The sequence below is a fragment of the Suricata suricatta genome, chromosome 3 (assembly GCF_006229205.1).
Source record: "Suricata suricatta isolate VVHF042 chromosome 3, meerkat_22Aug2017_6uvM2_HiC, whole genome shotgun sequence".
Lineage (NCBI taxonomy): Eukaryota > Metazoa > Chordata > Mammalia > Carnivora > Herpestidae > Suricata > Suricata suricatta.
This window is the reverse complement of record NC_043702.1, coordinates 77,633,414-77,653,530: the sequence shown is the minus strand read 5'-3', so window position 1 is coordinate 77,653,530 and position 20,117 is coordinate 77,633,414. Positions and strand designations below refer to the sequence as shown.

Sequence of the window (20,117 nt, the reverse complement as noted above, 5' to 3'; positions counted from 1 at the left end):
CCTAAACTCTGAGGTGATCCTCCGAGTTTTGATTCAGTACAGAAACCAACCCTAAGTGTTAGTAGAGAGAGAAAAATAGAATGCCAGTTACTCATATGATGCCAGAATGTAAGGAGTAAAAAGACTCTAGAATTTAAAGAATCTGAAGCATTCAGTCAATTTAGGAGGACCTGGTGAAAGGCTGATTTAGGATTTCCTTGCACAGGGACCTTGTGTAATAGGAGCTGTTTCATTGTCTGGGTTCAGGTTCATCTGAAGCCTGTTCATAAGGCAGCCTGGACACATGGGCAGCCGGGCGGTAAGGGCACTTCCATGGCATGGCCTTCCAAGAGCACAGATTGCTCTCTGTGCTCTTGGAAAGGCTCTCGGCTGGGTTAGGCAACTTGTCCGTGGACAAGCTCACACTGTGTTCTCCTGACAGCCAAGAAAATTCTGAAAAGAGGAAGTTTTTTCATAACTTATTTTTGAGTAGAATCTGACTTGAACTGACCTAAGGTTATTCATAATCTTACTTGGTGTGTGTTAGTTTGATTAGGCTGCCATAACAAAGTACCACAGGCTTTAACAACAGAAATTTTTTTCCTTCCAATTCTAGAGGCTGAAAGTCTGAGGTCAAAGTGTCAGGCTGATTTCTTCTAAGACCTGTTCTTGGCTTATAGATGGTCTTCTCTTTCCTGTCTTTTGCGTGTTTTTCCCTCTGTGACTGTGTCCTAATTTTTTCTTCTTATAAGGACACTGGTTGTTTTGGATTAGGCCCACCCTAATGACCTCATTTTAACTGAATTTCCTCTCTAAAGGTTGTCTCCAATGACAGTTACATTCTGTGCTACTGGGTATTACAATTTCAACATGTGATGGGGGTATTAGAGACCTGATTTAGTCCACTACAGTGTGAATATTGGTGTGTTTCTTACAGAAATATTATTGTGTTTGATTGTGAACTGCTATCTTAGATTCTACGAGGAATATGATGTGTTATGTAATATGTACTCTGTCACCTTTGTAACAGGCCCTGAATTCTGAATCTCTAAACACATCTTGCCACAAGGGTTTGAGAAAAGATATTATAGATCTCTAATAGTTGGAACTAAGGTTCCCATCAAGGTCAGGCCCCTCCCTGCTCTTACTCACAGTGCTAGACCATAAAATGAGAGAATGAAGTCAATTTTTAAATGTCTGAATACTCTTAGAATTTCACTGACTTTGATGATGAGCAAAGATGATTTTTAAATAAATCTTACATCCTCAAAATTACTAGCATACTTTGATTTTATTGGTGCCTATCATGGGGAGATTCTTTATTTTATTTTTATTTTTTAAAGTATTTTATTGTCAAATTGTTTTCCATACAACACCCAGTGCTCTTCCCCTTAAGTGCCCTCCTCCATCACCACCACCCCCTTTCCCCCCTCCCCCTTCCCCTTCAACCCTCAGTTCATTTTCAGCATTCAATAGTCTCTCAAGTTTTGCATCCCTCTCTCTCCCCACATGGGGAAATTCTTAAGACAGGGCTATATCATATGGCCACAGAAACAGGTTTGAAATATTTGGGCAGGGAATGCTGGATCCCTAGGTGCTTGGGATATCTAGAAGTGTGGAGTTGGTGTAAGGGGAACCCTGGCACTTCTTTTGCTCTGCGAGAGAGATATAGCTGGAGGAGGGCCAAAATGGGGCCTCCCGGAGCATAGGTCACAGGTAGCCTTGTCTGGCAGCGAGGTGAGGCTTTATTTGAGAAGTTGAATGAGAAAGACCTAAGAAATCCCACTGGCTAAGAAACAGGTTCACTTATAAAGTCTGTGAGGCGTGGAGTACTGTTTCTCTGTTTTCCATTTTTGCTGAAGGAGAGCTCCCTGCCCTTGAGAAGCAGTTCTCAGGAGATACGAGGAGGGCAAAACTGCTCTGCTGTTTCCAAGTCAACCGAGAGTTCCAAACAGTACATACAAAGCTCTTGAGATTTATTTTAGTAAACTTTGAAAAGCTGGGTAATGCCATGCGAGTCTGAAGCTTTCATGTTTTTGAGGGGAAAAGTTTTGCCTCTTAAAATTGCCGATACATGGTATAACACTTTTTAAGTATATTTTGATGCCAAATGTTTCATTAAAAGTAAAATCTAAGAAGAAATACCTAAGAGAATAATACTGACTTGTGTTTGTGTGTTTGAAGTTTTTTGTTTTTGTTTTTGTTTTTCTTAGCAAACTGAGATAAAACAAATGTTTCACCCAGTTTTTAGAAGATTTCTGTTTTATAAGATTTCTGGTGGTTTCATTATGTTACAATTTTAGGTGCTCTCCAAACACATGGTCAGGTAGCTCAGAGAAGGGTCACTTGTGATAGACTTAGGGTCTTAGAATACAATGTAGTTCTGTCCAGACTGGTGTTTTATCTTCTCTAGACTTGAGTATCTGGTTATTGGGCAGCACTTAGCAATTGAAAACGAGGCCATCAAATTTCCAGAATCAAGGCTAAAGGCCATGGAGGGTCAGAAAAAATGAAATTCCTTGGTCTCAAGATTGGGGGCATGTCCACTTTTGGTGAATGAAAACCATGAATCCAGTTTCATAGACTGTAGTAGCTGATGACCAGGACTTGACTGAGGTTACTTTTGGTTCTGTTTGCTGTGGATTAAAGCACATGAGCAATATGTGTGTGAATGAGGACATGAGTGGACAATGCCTTTAGTTGCTCATGAAGAGTTACCAGGATTCAGTGGTCAATGCAGAGAAATCTTGCATGGGAGAAAAGTCCAGAACCAAGGATTAACTGCAGTTTATACATTTGCTCTTAAGAATCTACCCAGTTTCCTCAGTCGGTTAAGCATCCGACTTTTGAGTTTGGCTCAAGTTGTGATCTCCCAGTGTTGAACTTGGGCTGACAGTGTAGAGGCTGTTTGGGATTCTCTCTCTCTTTCTCTCTCTCTCTTTCCTTTGTGTGCTCACTCTCTAAACAAACAAACAAACAAACAAACAGTTAAAAAAAAGAATCTACCCAGTGTCAAGTAAGAAAACTCTTGCTGGCCCACACTTCTGTATTCTGTTTCTTACAGAGTCATCAGTTTAGCAACAGGTTTGGTTACATCACCTCTGTGGCAAAGCCAATTCTCCATGCTTTTTTTTTTTTTGTCATGGCAGCACCATGATAGTAAGGTCAAGACAGAGCAGACCTTTGGCAAGTGTGAATTTTATTCAGAGATGACCCCAGAGATCCCCAGGTTTCTATGTCTGACTTCATGGAAGCTTCTAGCAAACACCTGTCCTGCTAAGTCCTACTGTGTTCAGAGATGAGTTTGATTTGTTTATCTAGAACATCCTAATTCAAACATTTAAGGAAGGACAGTGCTCTTCTGCTGTCCTTTATTTTGTATTGCACTGGATTGGAGGTTGGATTGATTCATCCATGTACCAAAGAGGGTACTCTTGGGATTGTGAGAATTTACGTAAGTGTGCTTTATAACTCAAAAGGGTTTCATTTCTCAGTGACTTTAAATGTAGCATTTCTGGAGGTGGAGCCAAAGTCTATGATACCAAACAAGCACAATGCAGTTAAACAGTCAAGATATACATACAAAAACTGACATTACGGTGCCTTGTGAAATAAATATGGGACATGTGAGTGGCAACCAATAGGTGATATGAAGTTTCAGAGAGGAGGAGCAGTCTGAGAGCTGTTGTCCAGGGAGGCACTTTGGAAGTGTTGTGCTGTGCTGAGTATTGCAGTGACTCAGGGTAGGGGTGAAGGAGAGCACAAGGGAAGGGGAAGAGCCCCTGAACAGAACAGCATGGATCAAGGTGGGACGCTGAGCTGAACAGTGCTTATTGGCAACCAATGATTGCCCCGTCAGACTATGGAAGTCTTTATTTCCCCTTCAGACACAGTGAGATCCTGTTGGTTTATTTTTTGAAGTATTTTAAAGCAATTTTCCTTCTTCAAAATTTTTATAACCAGAAAAGTTCCATCAGCAGGTTCTGGGCTAGAGCTACCTCCTCTGACCTCAGGATCAGTCAAAATTCATGCTTGCAGCACAGAAGAATGGATCCCACTGACTCTTGTGTTGTTTGCACAATTTCTGCTATAGCCTCTGATCCATGCCATGCCCTAAGGGCTGCCTTTGGAAGACAGCCATCCTCTTGGCCCCTGAGAAAGAGCTCAGCCAGCAGCCAGTCCCAGATTCTATACAGTAGGGAGGAGGGGCAGAGAGAGAGACTTGCTCTAATTTCATTCTTTCATATAGCATTCTTTACATGGGATAACTTTTTCTATGAAACAGGTTATTTGCCCTGAAAAGCACATTTCTTTCGTTATCTAAGTGGGCAATTGGATTTATTTGAAGGCTTTGTAGTTCAGAGTGATAAGTACAGTAACATGTTATCTGATCCCTGATGTCTAATTGTGTGGGGGCAGCAGTGTCTGCTTGTGAAGAATAACTTTGTAGTTTCCCTTGGGAAGAAATGCATCCCTAAATGGGTTAATTCAGCTCAGCTACATTATCTTTTTAATGTTAGAGTAAACAGCTTTGGCTTTTGTGTCCTAAAAAGCTTCTTTCAAGTGCACCATACAAATAAATAGCCCCTTAGATTTATTGTTTATTCAGCTGAAAATCAAAATGTTATTGGCAACTGAATGAACTCCAAACTAATGAAACAAGGTATTTCTTTATTGGTGAAAGCTTTATCTAATTGGAGTATGTGCCCTCAGACTTAAAGGAGTATTGTAGAAAATCACGTGTGGAGAGAGAGCATGGGAAGGTCCTCTGGGGCCAAAAATCCTATTCACGTTGTATATCTAGATGCTTCACAAAGAGCTACTCACTACTGTTTTCTGCTGTTCCCGGTGACTGGAGTTTTGCCTCACAGTAACCACACAGTTATTGTCTATGCCTGAGCTGTTTTAGTGAGGCAAAGGTCAGTGTTTAGTGTGGAAGGTTCTGCCAGGACAACTTCACAGCCACCTAGGTATATCCTCCTGAGCTATATAGGAGGATGGGGCAGTGTTGCTGGGGTTAATTTGGATACCAAGGGCTGGTCTACCTCAGAAGGAATGAGAAATTTTCCCATGCCTGTTACCCATATTTCTAGGAAGGATGAAGTACTAGGACTTGACCTTGTGTGCACTTACCTCTCCCATTACCATTCAGATCATTATCTGTCTCATTGACCTTCCTATCGAGTGTAGACCTCAGTGCTAAGAATATCAGCATTCACTTGTCTTCACTCTTGATCTCCCTGACCCTCAGACCTTCAGCTATTCCTACCAGCTACAAAGGACACTGGGAAATAGCAGCACACACAGCTAATAGTTCTGCCTTGTCACTTTGGTTTTTTTTTTCTTCTTGTTCATGGGCTGCTGGCAACCTACAGAGTATGTCACAAAACTAATCCCAGAGCTTTCAATGAAATGTGTTTAGCTACCACAGTGGAGCCTTCCATGCAGTGCATTTGCTTTCTCTTTTTAGTTCCCTCTCAATGCTTCTGAGTCCTGGTTCCAAACTGCCTTGCTTTTTGTATGCTCTGTGAGCCTGGCCATCATGCTCTGACTGTAGAGTTATCTTGAGCCTACTTTACTGTTGTGAGTGAGAGAACTTCGTCTTGAATATTCTCAACATCTTCCACCATTTTCCACTCTTGTCTTCTAACCCCTGGGAAAGAGGCATTGTTCTGCTTTATCACTAAATCTCAATCTCATTGTCTCCTACTTCTGCTGAGATCTTGCTCTGATGGTTATTCCCTTTAAATTTTATTTCAATATGTTCTCCAGAGCTATGAGACATTTCCCTCCATTTGACAAACGTTCTCAAGTTGCTATTACCCAAAAACAAACAAACGCACAAACTGAACAACAGGTAGTCAAAATAACAAAATCCCCTGGGCTCTTTGACTCTGAGACCACCTCTTCACTTTGCTTTTGCTAACATGACTCTTAGTCTGCACCTGCAATCTTCACCCCTTTAACACTCACAAATGCCTTGAGATCTGGCTTCCAAACTCAGTATTCTGCTCAAAATGGCCTCTTTTTGATCACATATACATGCATCTATCAGTCTGTAACTCAAATTATTTCCTCTGAGTTCTTAACCTTCCTACTATGTCTGCACTGTGAGGCACCTTGGCCATTCACATTGCTATAAACTAAATGTTTGTGCCCCCCCATTCAAATATTGAACCCCTATTCCCCAATGTGATGATATTTGGAGGAGGGGCCTTTGGAGGTAAATAGATCATGAGGGTGGAGCCCTCCTGAATAGGATTAGTGCCCTGAAGAGAAGAGACATGAGAGAGGTGATGGCTCCTTCCCCCATGTGAGAATATAGCAAGAAGGTAGCCATCTGCAAACCAGAAAGACTCCTCACCAAGACCACAATCATACAGGCACTTGACCTAGACTTCCAGACTCTAGGTCTATGAGAATTAAATGTTTGTTGTTATGGCATTTGGTGATAGCAACCCAAACACAGTAAGATATACATCTTAAAATTTCAGTGATGCTGCATGTTCCTATGTTCCTTTGACTTTCCAATACTACTATTAAGATCTGCCCTATGGTCCTCTTCCTTCTTCCTAAATGAGTATGCTCTTTGTTCTGATCTTTCTCGTTTCTCTCTCTTACTATAGTCTTTCTCAAAGTGATCAAGTTACTTACATGAATGAAAATGTACTTAAAAAATACCTCCAAACTTTCTGTCACAGCAATGACCTTTCTCAGGCCTGCTCTCTAGTTGTTTGCTACATATTTTCACCTGCAAGATGACCCATTGACTCAGTCTCTAACTCAATGTGATGGAAACTGAACTCACTATTTTTCTCTTTGTTGCTACTTTAGTCCATACTTTTATCACTGTTTTTCAAGAATACAGTACCTTCCTAACTGGTTGCTCTAACTCCCAGGTCCTCAGCTCATAATCCATACATATGTGAATACATTTTTAATGAGATTAGTTTTTGAACTTCGGTCCTATTTAAAAACTTTCTGTAGCAGCTATTACCTACTGAAGTTAACCTAGCCAGAACCGTGCTTTAAAGACACTCTATAATGTGGAAATATCATATCTTTTCAGGTTTATTCTTCTAAAACACTCTACAAATTCCCTATGCTACAGATAAGATTGGCAACTCAAGTTTCCAGGAGTATGCTTTATACATTCTCTTCTTCATTTCAACAAGCTGATATACAAAAATGAAAAGTAATAGTTTATTTTTTAAATGGCTACCAGTGGTTTCATGCTTATGATTTGAAATCATGAACTCAGAGATGATATCTATCCCTAAACTGTCTCTCAACATAGTTAAGATAAAAGGTGATGTTGTAAGTTATTTGCCTTTGATCATATCTAGATTTTTTTTCCTATATATGTCTTCTCCCATAAAGACTACAAACTCCTTGTGGACAGCATATAACTTAATCTTCCTTATATCTTCCAAAATATGAAGAGCATACAATACATATTCCACATGTATTTGTTGAAAGGTTATGTGGATAGTTAAAGAATAAATGTCATACATACTATCCTTTCAAACAACATATCTGTTATTTATCATGCAAGCCTGGTTTCCCATTCCCAAATGAAAACTCTGTGGTAAACATTAGAAAGCCTAGACAAATGGAAATTAAGCTGCTCCCAAATATATCTGATGATTACAAGGCACTTTGTCATGCTTTTCCCATTTTATCTCCTAGCTTAATTTTCGTCTCGAAAGCAATATCCCATGAATGACTCTAGCAGGTTAGATGCCAGCTGGGGGAATTTTGCCATTTATAGCATGAGCCACTAAGCTTTTTCACAAAATTTTCAGGGTTTTTTTTTTTTTGAGGCTGGTGATAGCTACAAGGATAATGTGCATTATGTGTGCCAAAAAAAAAGGGAATTAATGAGGTAAAGGAAGCGTTTATCTCTTGCAAATGACCAGAGAAGTTTTGCCAAATCTCTTCAAGTTGTCTCTTCTCTCTTGGCATTTTCTTGGAAAGATTAAATCCTGGTAATGAGAATTGCATGTGATTAAAAAGACCTTTATGAACTGATGCAGGCCTTACATGGCCTCAATTAAGGGGGTTGGGGTGTACTGGAAGTTGACATAGTCTTTGAGACACATCCAGAATATATATTAAAATACAATCAATGAAAACTATCCAACCTCTAAAGTAGGTCTACACAGCCAGTGCAAAGTCATGTGGTATGTATGTGTGTGCAGCCAGTCACCTGGAAATGATAACCCTGAAAGATATAATCCTTTGTTTTTCATTCACTAGACCCCTACCCCCCCACCCTGTGTGTGTGTGTGTGTGTGTGTGTGTGTGTGTGTGTGTATGTATAAAAGGGCAATTAAAATGCTAAAAATAAGGAACATTCTAGAGAAAAACCTAATCCTGGTAAAAACTGACAAAGGCTGATATATTTAAAGTAAAAATCCTGGATGACTGAGGATATGGTCAGTCATTCTGGGTGATTCTTACTCTTAGAATAAGAAAGTTTCAGGGATTTGTACTCTCTACTCTAGATGGCTTATATCCACATAACTGGATAATAGACTCTGTACTTGGGGTCCACATACAATTTTCCTTATGCTCATTGTCTTCAACTTTTAACAGATTCATGACAAAGTGGAAATACTTTTGCTCTGATTTCCTAGGCCAAATAGTTCCTTATTCATGTCAACACATAGACCTATGCCTGAAAGGACATGGGACAAGTGGAACTCTTTAGGTAGTTTTGTTGGTTTTGTGGTCAGTGCCACGTAACTAGAACATACTGTTTCATTCTCTTTAGGACTTGATTTTGCTTTTATCTGCTTTTGTTTTTTTCTGTGTCAGATTATCTCTTATCTCAATCCTTTACCTTTTCTGCTCTTTCTTCTGCTTCCTTTGTTTTCAGCTGTATAATTCAAGATGCTTGGAAGTTAATGTGGCTTGTTAAATATTCTCTGCACGGGAGCCTGGAGAAAAGTGCTATATATGTCACGAAAATAATGATAAGGAATCAAATTCTGCTCTGTGTTTTTGCCACTTACTGGCAATAAGTTATGTAATAATGTACTAAATGATCAATTGGCAGCCTGGTGGGGTGAATGCACTTCTCTAAGTGCCTTGTGAACACCCTGGGAGAGACGTAGTATGAATAAAAACCAATAATACATGTCAGCTGTGATCCACTTGAGAATGCACGTCCTGAGAAATTTCAATGGAAAAATGTAATTTCTCATCCAAAATGGCTTTTGATTTGCATTCAAAGAGGGATACTTTTCTGGTCTGGTTGCTCTAGGAGGGAGTTCAAAGATCAGGAAACCTTTTACATCCTTAATTTTGGTTCATTTCCCATTGCCAGTGAATGCTTACTAAATTCATGGCACTCCCTGAAAGGAGAACTGAACTAAGAGCAAAACTGACCTGGCTGGTGCCTCGGAGAGCTTCTGTAGCCTGGTGTCACCAGCAGTGTTCCTTTCCTGGAACGCAGCTCAGGGTTCCTTCAGATAGCGAATATCCTGATCTTCCAACCTACGTGTACAAAAAAGAAAAGCCTGTCATGCATTGAAAAAAATCTCAAAACCCAAAGAGATACAAGAGCGTAACTTCTGCCCACAAGTTGTCTACAATTTTGTTGAAAGAATATGTATGCACATTTAAAAGCAATGCCAGTCTATACCAAAATAAGGAAATATGCACCAAAAGACTAGGAAAAGTAAGACCTGTACAGGCTCCAACTCTTAGAGGGAAACTTCAGGGGAGTGCTATGACTTGAGGGTGGCCTTGAAAAAAACAGGAGGGCTCTGGCGACACTGGCCAATATGGTATAGTGGGGAGAGAAGGGACTTTGGGGATAGTTTGTCCTGGTTTGAATTCTGGTGCTGCTTACAGGCTGTGTGACCTCAGACTAAACCACTCTGCATCTCAGTTTTCTCCTGCCAAAACTGTGCTGAGATGCATAATAGGTAGCTTTTTAGTCAAAGATGGAATCGAGGGGAAGAGTGTAGAGAGAAGGCAGTTTAGGCAACTGGAAGAGCTGAGCCAAGGTGTGGGGCATAAGGAAACAACATTGACGGGGTAGAAAAAGGCTACTGATTAGCTAATTCAAAAGGTTATCTGGACAGGAGTTAAAAACTAGGTTAGATTATGAATGAAAACAGAAAATGTGTAGGTCAGATGTTCTTAAGTTATTTTAGTTAACCAGAATTCAGCTAGCCAGATCACTCAGTTCTTTGGGCCATGAGAGGATTTCTTGTATAAATTGGCATGCTCTTGATAATGCTTCAGGCCTCAGTTTGCCTGTCACCTCCTGGAAAAGCCTTCTCTGATCTTCCAAGTCTGGGTCATGTGTGTGTACTCCTGCTATGCTGCATTTCCAGTGCATTTCCCATACTCCCTCTCACTCAAGAAGGGTGTGTTTACTGAAGATGGTTCAGTTGTGCCTGTTATTTATTCATATGTAAGTTATTAAACACAGCGTAGGTGCTTCATAAATACTAGTGGAGGAGAAAAGGAAGGAGAAAGAAAGAAAAAGGGAAGGGAGAGAGGGAGCAGGAGAAGGAAGAGGTAACTATTCGGGACGGTGGAAGGGAGGCACGCTGGTGTGATGAGGACAAGTGCTTTGAAAGCTGGGTGGTCAGCAAGGCGTGAGGGTGACCTTTGGCAAATCCCTGACTTTGGGTTTTGTTTACAACGGGCAAAGAGTTTCACTTTCCAACGGCTAATTGATTCAGAGACACTACAACTGCCGAACAGAAGTGCATTTGCCTTAAAAGCCCTGCTCCTCTCTTTTCTGCAGCTACTTTCAATAGTTTATGTGCAGCTGCAGAGGGAAGAGAAGACAACGATTCACACAGTCATTTCTTAAAAAGAACGAGCAACCAGAGCAGACCACTTTCAGAAGTAACGTTTACGAAACCTCCACCCTCAATTACACCATTTATCACTGATTCTAAAATTTTTTTTTTTCATATTTTAACATCTCTGCAATCAGGATGCATTTTTCATTAATGGCATATTATAGTTATAAATGGTTGTGGTTTTTCTTTCTTGGCCATAAAATGCTTTTGCTTCTTTAAATCAGTAATATCTTAGATAAGATGAAGAAAGTGAGGGCTCAGCTAATGTAGGGATTTTCTGCAGGCTATCCTGTGTTTTGGTTATGGAGCTAGGATGAGAACCCTGATCTTATTACCCCATGTGTGACTCTGCTCCAGATTATGCTCCCTTCTCTCTCTTAATAATCCCATATGTCAAAAACTGCACAAACCTCCTAGTAAAAATGCTTTTCTTTCTCAGCTACAATGAGCAACTCCATTCCAGGACTGGAAAAAGATCACTTAGGAAACCTGAAGAATAGGAGTTTATGATGATCAGTGTGGGATACAGAATCATTCACTGTTGATCTGAGTTCTGTGAAGATGGTACCACCAAATTGGTTCAAAGAGACTCAGTTCCACTCCTGTGGAACCAGGGGATGCAGCAGGGACTCCATGGCAACGTACATTTCCATCCTAGTTCTCTGGCCTCTTCTCAGCCCTGAGGGCCTGTATAATGAAACCTTGACTGGCCAGGACTGGATCAAATTGTAATGAGTTTTGTTGTTCAGTGACTGTTTGGATTTTAATGCCATCATGGATGGCCTTGCCTGACTATCTGGAAGCCTGAGGGAAATAAGTCTCTTTATATTATGCATGATTTGAGAGTCCCACAGTCAGTCATCTCTGCTCCAAATAATGAATGGGCAAATACAAATCTCTGTAGGGAAGGAAGATTTGGAACCCTGAGATTTTGGTCACACTATTCACAGTGAGTGTCTTCTTCAGAATACTCGTCCAGTTACATTTCGCTGGTTCCTGCATGTGTATATTATCATGGTTTCACCAAAAATAGTTTATTTTTCATTCTAGAATTTTCTACACTCAATGAACATTGGGTCTTGTGTGCTTGTCATTTTGTCGCCAGGTTACTCATGGAATTTGTTATGTTAAATAAGTGGTTGATGAAAAATTCCTGGAATTTGCCTGGACTTGATTGTTGGGGTAGTTTCATGGAGCTCTTATACAACTTTTAGCTCATGGGGCCTTGAAAATATCACAGTTGTTGTTTCTATGTTATACCATGATAGCAGTCTATGAATCTTGCTCTCTGGATGCATCTACACCACTACAGTTATCCAATTCTCTAGAGAATTTAGTTATTCTCCCAGGATTAGACTTAATAGTTCTACAAGAGAATTAAATTATCCCTTAAGCAATCAACTAATTTCAAAAGGAAAAAAAGGAAATTGAACTAGAAGTGGGATTTAGAGACATTTCAATAAATTAATTAAATAAAAATGATGAGACATAAAGTAAATGAATAAAATGTTGAGATATGAGTCAAAGATAAAAAAAACATAACAATCATTCATTTGGCGGTCATCACCTGTATACATTTACTAAGAAGTTACTTCTAAATAATAATGTTGCTAACATGTGAGCACATCTATGTGTAAGAGTTAAGTTGTTGGGACTTTATTCTCTGAGTTAGGATTTAGAGAACTTGACTAACTGGTTATATGGGTGTAGAAATTGGAGTAGATTCCCACTGATTTGTTTTTTTCTGTCTAGGTCTAATTTTCTTTATTTTTCCTGGGCAATTTCTCTTATCAACTTCTCCCCTCTTTAGAATGGACATAATCAAGATTTTGCATGATCCTTTTTTCTGGTCATAGTCCAGGGGTTGACAAAAGACTCAAGTTGGGCCTGTCAGGTTCCCTTCCTTAGGAAACTTGGAATCAGACCAAAACAATCCATTGGGTACACCTGTGGCATGTAATCTCAGTACCTGCTGGCCACCTTGCTTTCCTTCATATGGTTATCTGAAAGAGAGAGAAATACAGAGAAATACGGAGCTGGAGTAGAATAAAGGATATATGTAAAGGAGAGCAGAGATGAAAGATGAGAGGTCTTTCTGATGGTGTCAGAGGCCCTGTCCTAAAGCTCAGTTTATTTCCAGTCCTTGTAGCCTCCTGGTATTTTTCATTTCATTTTTCTTAATTATAAGTGGGTTTCTGTTATTGACAACCAAAAAGTCCAAAGTAACAGGGATAAATGTTTAATGTGAATTGATATCATAGGATGTAAGATAAAATAACGCAATTCCAAACTCAGTTTTGAATTCTATGCTAATTAGTTTAGAAAAGCTTTGGAGAACAGGTGGGGTGCTCAATTAACTGAAGAAAAAGGACTTCCAAATGTACTTTCTGACTATTTATTATACTTTTAAATTTTTAGATGGTCTATTCAACAACTTTACTGAACACCCACTGTATGAAAACCATTGCAGAGCGTCATATAAATACAAATATACTTCATACTCATACACTCCCTATATTTGAGGATCTTGTAATGTAGTTGAGAAAAATGCATAGAGGAAAAATTCTTAAGTATACTACTAAAGCACCAACTGTATAAATACAAGTTAAACAGAGCAAACTAATTGCATAAATGCCAAGGGGGTGACACAGTAATGAGCAGGTTCAGGGGAATGATCTCTAAGGTCTGTTTCAGCTGCAAAATGCCACAAGGTTGCATTGGTTGATAATTGGATAAGACAGCATTTAGCAGTACCCCTCACCCTTAGGGAGCTTGAAGAAATCAGGCCAAAGACAAGCAAAGATTTGAATTAAGCTTGAACACTGGGAATGCATGCTTTTCTGGGTTACAACAGATGCTTTCTTCTCTGATGGCAGCAAGGGGACTCCTGATGGGGATTTGGAAGGTGTCTGAAAGACAGGAAGGCAAGAGAGGAAAAATTCCAAGCCTTCTTCCAGGAGGCTTTGGCCAGGAAAGAAAAGGAATGGCTGCTCTTGCCATACTATCTTTATGCCTTTATAACTGCTCCCTAGGTTTGCCAAGGCATCGTAGGTAGGTTGGCCTTCTGGATTATTTCAGTTTGAGTTCCAAGTCAGCATATGTACATATTTTAATTTTCTTATTTCTTAAGATTCATTTAGAATATTTTTTTCTGAAGCTCCGTGTTTTAAATAAATCCTATAGAGAGGAGAATCCTTGGCTTCATGAATTAAAGATTTTGATATGAGCTATAGCAGCATAAGCAACTACATTTCTGGGATTATCAGACTCAATATTAACGTGATGCTTGTTTATCATTTTTTCTCCCTAAACTGTAAATTCCTTGACTGCAAAGAATATATATAGCTATGGGGGTGAAAAATCTTGTTCTCCCTTGTTCTCAGCACAATAGTTGATTCCTACAGTGCATTCACTAGGAGTAAAATGGCTGAAAAGTTGAGTATAGGCTCTGAAGTCAGAGATTTGGTTTCAAGTACTGACTGTCAGTTTGGGTATGGACCTTTGGGCAGGTGAACGTCACTTAGTCTTCTTCTCCGTTAATGGGGTAGTAATAGTGTATACCTAATGTGGTTGTTATGAAGGCACTCACCACCGTGCCTGGTACATTGTAGGCTCTTAGTGGTTATTGTTTATTTTATGTATTAATATCTGCTTGTTGAATAAATAGGTGAATAAATGAATGGTTTGATAGCATTTTATGAGGAGAGGTCTTACAATAAATATTTTGACCTAGAAAAAGATATTTAAATGATCAGAAATTAAAAAAAAAACTCACTATAATTAGAGGCTATAAGACTGGTTTCATTTGCTATTATGTTTTCATCAGTATTATTAGAAAGGATGGAAACAGGGCTCTGTATCTTTAATTCACTTAGATTTGTGTGTAGCTGGGAATGCTGACATGCCTACAGGCACGTGGCTTATAATGTGGAGATGAATTTTACTGGTGCCGGAAGCATCCCTGAAATCCAGAGATATCCTTAGCCCTCCTCTGGATGTAATGACAAGCAGATCTGCAGATGCAAGATGGTACTGGAAGAGGCTGATTTGTCAAGCAAATAATGATAAGTCTTTTGTCATTTAAACTCTAGTTCATTTGGAGGGTGGGGGAGGGAGAATTACCTTTTGTGCTAAGGCTACAAAACCCAGCACAGCATTGTAGAAGCTAGAGTCTGTGGATCTTATCACTTAACTTCCTTAAGTCCTGCAACGTGAAGTGAGGATCTCTTTTAATAGTGGAACTCTTTTTACAGCTTTATTTGCAGCAGCAATGGAATTAAGATTAAATTCCTTCTCTGAGGCCAAGAAAAGATAGTGTACTAATAGTGAAAATCACAACAGCCCTTCAGCTCCTGTTAGTCAAACTCAACAAAATAATGATGGGGAGCAAAAAAGGAAACTGGGAAGAGTTTTGCTTAATGTATTAGTTTCCTAGGGCTGCTGTAACAAAGTAACCCAAGCTGGGTAACTTAAAAACAACAGAAACTTAATTGTCTCACAGTTCTGGAAGCTAGAAGCCTGACATCAAGGTGTCCCAGGGTCACACTCTCTCTGAAACCTGTAGGAGAATTCCTTCTGGCCTCTTCCTAGCCTCCGGTGGTTTGCCAGCAATCTGTGGCATCCAGTGGCTTATGGATGCATCCCTCCAATCCTTCATCTTCGTATGGCCCTCTCTGTGACTGCACACCATCTTTCCTCTGTCTTTGTGTCCAAATTTTCTATTTTTTATGAGAACCCCAGCCATATTGGATCAAGACCCATCCTAACGACCTAGCATTAACTTGGTTTCCTCTATAAAGACCCTCTTTCTAAATAAAGTCACATCTGACATACTGGGAGTTAGGACTTTAACATATTGTTTTGGGGAGTGGGTACATAATTCAACGCACAAGAGCTTTGTTAATGAAATAAAGCTAAGTCTTTACATATTTCTAAGGGGTCATGCTTACTGCATTAAGCACGCTTTATTTAAGCTGAGGAATTTTTCTCTCTAATTAAGTGTTGTGGAATGACCAACTGTAAAAGAAGTCAACTTGAATGAACTCTGGGATACTAGGATATGAAGGGAAAAAAACACGAGGGCATAGAAACACTAGTGTTTGCTTTAACAGCAGGGAGGACAAGAGGGGTATTTGTAGCAAGGAAGTTAGTGGTTACTTAGGGCTTCTGTGGCTGAACAGGGGGACTTTCTAGGGGGTGTCATAGCTGCTCTGACCACACAGCCTGCCCTTCAGAAGCAGGCTGTGAGGAGCTTCTGGGCATCTCTATAGGGGCAGCTGCAGCCCCCCCCACCCCCCAACCCCGCCCAGGACCACCCACCACTTCACATTTTAGCCCTTCCTTTCCATGGGAATGTGTGACATGGTGGATGCTGAGGATCTTTCTGGGTGGTTCTCAGATCATTCAAGATACAGATGGACCCATCTGATTGCTATTGCATTTAAAGTAGTGCACCATCTAGCAAATATGCTCAAAAACAACTTGAGGTGACTTTTAAAATATAATCAGCTATGAAAATCACCAAACTAGACTGAATTTTAAAAATCAAAGAATTTTTTTTTTAGTCAACATTTAACAAATAATAACCATAGTGTTTAAGGGGGACTGTTTAGGGTAGGCTAAGTGGTCTTATATCCCTAGTAGATTCTAATCTTAAAAACTAAGAAATCGTTGCATAAATATTTCTTAATAGCTATGTTGTAAATACGAAAACTTGCAAAATGAATGTAGGGAGGTGGCTTAAAGAAGCAGGTATTGATTGATATACATTGAAATTTTAAAACAAAGTGACCATTATTCATTTCATTGAAAGCTACATAAATTTAATGAGGAGGAAAATAGTGCTTTCCATTTTATAAAAAAAATAAAGTGTGGGAAGTGTAAGTTTCTCAGAAAGAAATGTTAAAATCAGAATGATTTATTCTTAGGTACAACATTAGAATTTTTGTCATGACAGGCTCTCTGAATTTTGGTTAATTACAGCTTTAGGGATTAAGGGTTTTTTGTTTTGTTTTGTTTTGTTTCAGATGGAAAGTGTTGAATCTGTATCACTATTTATAGACAAATTCAACTTTTACATATTTAAACTAATTTATATGCATATGACTTACCTCCGTATGGACTGATTGTTAAAAAATGTCCATAAGATACAGGAAATGAGAAATGAAGACAGAACAATAAGAATAAAGGAGATAAATATAAGGAGTGGGCTCAAGGAAATTCTCTCATTTTAAACTTCCTGGATAAATGCTCTACAATTTCCTGGCCCCAGGGAATGTGCTTTTATCTCTACTATTCTGTGTTTTCTGTAATTTGACTTATCATTTGTTTAGCAGATTATAAAGCATTGTTTCCTCTGGTCTACAGCCCTGGGGCTGTTCCCTTCCCCCTCCTGAGGAATCCTGCCCATAAGTCACTGTGTCCAGTCGCTCTCTGAGATGGAGCCTAACTTCATGTCTACAGTTGCCTCACCTTTTATGGGAGAATGAAAACTTTCCAGTAACATTCACTCCTGCTTTCTGAAGAGCCAAGTTGAGATAAACTTTTAACTTTTCAGGCCATAACTTAAGAAAGTTTTCTCTTCTCTCTCTAGCTAATTTCAGTGCTTCATATCTACAAATGTGTGCTTGGCAATGGCAGGACAGGTTTGGATTATGCGCTGAAGGGTGTTGGAAAGCAAGCCAACTGTAACACCCTTTGTCTTTGCTCCTTCTCCTGGAATCCCTGTCCTAACCCCACTTCCCATAATTCTTCCTCTGGTACATCTTCTCAAATTGCAGTCAACATGGCAGACCATAATTCCTCTTTCATGCCTTGGCTTACAGTGTTGACCATCAAAACGAAAATTCAGCATCCTGCTCTTGGAGCCCCCACACAATGCATCCTTCCCATTCTGTGTGTCTCTGATAATAAGCCTCTTAAACATAAAGCTATGTTGTATCAGATTTGGATTTGAATGTGCACCTGCAGCTTGGGGAATAGCCCAAGACAAGTGTCTCAATGAGCAGAGAGATGCCCGAAGGGACCTGGGATAGCAGAGCAAAGGACTGTGCTAGGGTGGAACTGAGGTCATTGAACCGGTTACACAGTTTTATTCCTGCATCCTGTGGCCTCAGATTTTTTATTCTGAAACAATCCTGCCCCTGGGTGAAAACATAGGCAATCCTTTGATGGTCACTCTTAGTGACCAGACATAAAACACATCCTCAGATAAGTATAATATCCAGTCTCATAATTATCAAAACTCCCACCTTGATTTTAAGTTGAGGCATCTCTTCTCTCTCTAGTTGGGGATCGTGGCATATTGCAGGTGGGAATTTCCACTGAGGAATTCCTCTACTTTTCTACACTGGCAGTTCTCATCTTCCCCCTCCATATTCCTACAGAGTCTAGAATGTGGGGGAAGATGAGGAGGAGGGACCATTGCTTTTACCAGTGCAAACTCCCATGATGGCTGTCAGTGTGCCGTGGACTAAAGTGACTCTGGTTCATATGGGTCCTGTGCAGGCACTGTAGGGACTCCTGCCCCTGCCACCATCCACCGAATGTCTCTTGCCTGTAACTTTCTGAAGAAGGATACGGGTTAAGTGTACCTTTCCTTAGGCTGAACTCTTGCTTCTTCTCAGGCATTTAGCAATAGTTCCAAATTTTATTTTTCTGTTACTTTCTTTCATACGTTTTTTCTTATTATTTACATATTATAAAATGGAATTAGAAGAAAATACTCAGCATAAACTCTAGGAAAATAAATCAGATCTTGGGCACAGTCCAGAAAGTTTCTTAGAACACTTATTTCTCATGTTCTCTCAGAAACAGAAGGTGTCATTGTCCTGAAGACTCTAGACTCAAATATGTGGAGAGTAAACACTGCATCAAAAGTGACTCTTCAGAACTTTTGATTCTATTGCAAGTTAATGTGGATTAAAGCACAGTCAGCTCAATGAGTTGTGCCATTTAAAGCAGTTGAAGAGTTTATAATAAAAAACAGGCATAAACCAGTACCCACATGAACATAGTCTTTTGTAACTCTTGGTGATAATCAGCCTATGAGTGAGGTGCCATCAATTCCATTTGATAAACAGTGAAATCCGGTTCAGAGAGGCTAATAACTTGGGTGAGATCACTGAGCAATATGGTGGGACAGAAAGAACCAGAATTCACATGCAGATCTTCCTGACTCTAAATTCTGTAGTATTTACACAACACCATGTAATGTCCTGGAATATACCAAAATAATAGAAACTTTAAGTTAGTGAAATCTGGTCAATCATTTCAAATATTCAGGTACAGATGCAGAGAGAGGGGCACTAAGAAAATGGCTTTGTGTGAGATGCCCAGATGACGGTCACCAGTTCATTCCACCTGACTGAGCAGGCAGGTGGCAGCTTCCTCCCTTCACCTTTTCCGATGTTCCTATATAGAGGAGGACCATTCTTTGGCTAAAGGGGTGCGATCCTTGTTCAAGCATCTAATTAAGCTCCCACTAACATTCGTAGAGGAATATAGAGATTAGCATCTATGAAATGGTGCTGCCACCAGGAATCTTTAAAAGCAGTTTCAATAGTAGCCTAGGTGGAGAAGGAAAGAAATATAGCAGGTATGAGCTTCCTTTTAAAGACTTTCCAGAATAAAATAAAAGGGGGAAAGAAATTCAAAGAGAGATTGGTCTCAAATGTTTTTTTTTTTTATTTTAGATTTTTCAAGACCTAGATATGTTTATAGGCAGGGAATGAAGACACTTAAGGAGAGGGAGAGATTAATTTTGCATGGAAGGAAGATCATGATGTAGAAGTGTCATAGCCAGGAGGATCTCATATACAGGTAACAGAGCTCCTCATGAAGACAGACAGGTAGAGAGAGAGAGAAGTAGATACATATTTTAAGTCAGGGGTAGAAAGAAAAAGGAAGAGAGATAGGGTGAGATGGAGAAATTGAAAAATTTAAACATTTTCTGTATAATTAAGATAATTATAAGATTTATCATGTAAACCAGATCACTTTGAGAGTGCCAGGGGCTCCTTCTGGAAGGGATACTGAGATCACAGACAGCATCTGCAGCTAAAGGTGACATATGGTTGGCCTCCAATGCCTTCCAACTTCTTTCTAAAATTAAAGTCATCTCCCTTTCCTTTTGTTACCCAAATATTTCTTATTCTATGAAGTGTATCCTTCATACCTATTCACTTTTTATTCATTTAAAAATTTTTTCAAGTACTTTTTGTATACTACAAAATATTCACTATACTCTGATGCATAGTGTAGCATCTCTTCTCCCCTCTTCCTTTTGGTCCAAACATGATCCCTCAAATT

At 39.6% G+C, this 20,117-nt stretch overlaps 1 long non-coding RNA gene across 1 annotated transcript in view; it reads right to left on the bottom strand.

Moving 5' to 3' along the window:
* Positions 1–9,444: 9,444 nt before the first annotated feature.
* Positions 9,445–20,117, bottom strand: part of LOC115287827 — a 50,489-nt gene continuing 39,816 nt past the window's right edge. The window contains exon 3 of the long non-coding RNA XR_003906677.1: positions 9,445–9,480. This is a non-coding gene — a long non-coding RNA (uncharacterized LOC115287827). The remainder of the gene's footprint in view (positions 9,481–20,117) is intronic.